At 36.7% G+C, this 2,500-nt stretch overlaps 1 protein-coding gene across 1 annotated transcript in view; it reads left to right on the forward strand.

Moving 5' to 3' along the window:
• LOC143032303 (zinc finger protein rotund-like) overlaps positions 1 to 2,500 on the forward strand; it is a 554,050-nt gene that overhangs the window by 155,511 nt on the left and 396,039 nt on the right. The window lies entirely within an intron of this gene.

Raw genomic sequence — 2,500 nt, forward strand, 5'->3', positions numbered from 1 at the left:
ATGCAAAATGATTGTATAATTTTACCAAATGATTTAATATTGGTTATCTTTGTTTAATTTCATTTCGGGCGGAAATTCTATTCATGATCTAAGTTTTTGCAAATAAACCCCTATAATCATATATATTCTGAAGATAGATAAGCGAGATACATTTCTTCACCTTTTAGCTGTAGACATTTATTGTCAATCCACACACACACATGCAAATACACACGCACGCAAATGAATGTGTACATATGATATTTGTGTTTGTGTATGCATGTATTTTCAAACTAGGGTTTCCCACACTTGGGGGGGGGGCACATCTGGGAGGGGGAGTGTTTAAAGCTATATATCATTTCCAAAAAGATATTTTGGTTAGGGTTAAGGGTCAAAGTTAGGTGGGGTATGTTTAGGTTAGGAATTATTCACGAACTCACAGCAACGCGCAGGTAATTTGTCTAGTAAATATATATATATATATATATATATATATATATATATATATATATAAGTTTATAAATATGTACATATATATATATGTATATATATATATATATATAATATATATATATGTATATATATACATATATATATATATATATATATACATATATATTCACGCAGGACATTACAAAATCCGTAAGGAAGTTGACGACATATTACAGTTACATTCGAAGGTATTTGAAACGTAATGACTTTTCGTCGCTTTTCACGGGTGGGGGGAGGGGGAACGTCGGGCCCGACTGCGCCCGAACAGTTAAAGGGTAATGACAGGGTTAGGGGCGTGATGAGAGCACCGTAGAACAGAGCGTTGATCCCCGGGAGACACGTCCTTCCGCGGACCCCCGGGCGATGGCCACCGGAGCTGACGGCCATTCGACGACGACTCGTTTAATTGTAGGTCGATGGCGACCACTCCTCCTCCTCCTCCTCCTCCTCCTCCTCCTCTATCATCATCTTCTTCTTCTTCTTCTTCTTCTTCTTCTTCTTCTTCTTCTTCTTCTTCTTCTTCTTCTTCTTCTTCTTCTTCTTCTTCTTCTTCTTCTTCTTCTTCTTCTTCTTCTTTATCTTCTTCTTCTTCTTCTTCTTCTTCTTCTTCTTCTTCTTCTTCTTCTTCTTCTTCTTCTTCTTCTTCTTCTTCTTCTTCTTCTTCTTCTTCTTCTTCTTCTTCTTCTTCTTCTTCTTTCTCTCTCTCTCTCTCTCTCTCTGTCTCGCTCTGTGTGTGTGTGTGTGTGCTTGTATGTGTCTATGTATCTACCTTTTTTCTTGCTTTCTCATATTGGAGTCATATATCAGAATAATCTCAACACGTTGTTTGTAATGCGCATGTAGTTGATGAGTTGAAGGTGGCAGACTTATTGTAATACAACAAAACGTTTCAAAAATCGTCGCCAGATTCCTTCAAGAAACAAACCTTTACTAGTATAATTAGGCAGGTGGTTAGATGAAATACTGTGTTGAATTTTACCATTGGGAGTGATAGACACAAGGTAATGTTACGATAGTGCAATACTCTCGTTTTGAGTTAGTAGATAAGACTTTAGTGATGTCCGTATATAGTGAGCTGTAGATATTACGGCGAGTTTAGCGATAGAAGGAATATTGAAACAACGATTGGAAGTGGCTGAGGCATTGGGACGGAAATTTTTAAATGGTTGAATGAGGCTGACACAGGTTTGGCCTATGATGTATTGATAAGTAGATAGATGAATGAATGAAATATAAGAATAGATAAACAGAATAAAAGAAATAAATTAATCAATCGATGTATATGTAAAATCAATTACAAAACAAGTAAACAAACCTGAATAAATTTACTAATAGATGGATGAATAAATAAATAGATAAATAAATAAATAAATAATTTGATAAATAAATGAACACGTATATGAACAGATAAACAAAAAAAAATTAGATTAGAAAATAAAAAAAATCAAACAATTATTACCCTCATAAAAAAGAAAATCTATAACGGACTCTCTACGTCGGACTGGTCTGGGGCAACAAAGGGATATCACGACCTCGCTATAAAGAGGCAGCTGCTTCAGGTGTCGGCCGAGGGATTAGTGTCTGCAGAAGTCTCCACTAAAGATGGACAGAAAGAAACAGGATGAGGAACACGTATAATGGAACGGAAGCTTTGCTGAATGAGGGACAACGGCTAGGGTGTTGACAGAGAAACGGAATAAAAGGACGGAAGAGGGTGTAGAATAAAGTACCTAATAAAAGATAAAAAGAGGAATAGGAATGTCATAAGAGGAGGGAAACATGCAATGGGAGTATGGAGAGGTCTTAAGGAGAAAGAAGGGAAAGGAAAGGAAAGGAAGGGAAGCGAAGGGAAGTGAATAGAGGGGAAGAGGAGGGACTTGATAGGGAAGGGAAGGAAAGGGAAATGAAAAGAAAAGGAAGTTTGTGAGAGTATAGGTTACAGATGAAAATAAAGAGAAGGAAAGATCGAAGGGTCAGTCTTATAAAAGAGGAGGAAGGGCACATTGGAAAGGAAATTGTTGTGGAGAAA

Source organism: Oratosquilla oratoria, chromosome 13, assembly GCF_046742065.1.
Source record: "Oratosquilla oratoria isolate Oo_2021 chromosome 13, ASM4674206v1, whole genome shotgun sequence".
Classification (NCBI taxonomy): domain Eukaryota; kingdom Metazoa; phylum Arthropoda; class Malacostraca; order Stomatopoda; family Squillidae; genus Oratosquilla; species Oratosquilla oratoria.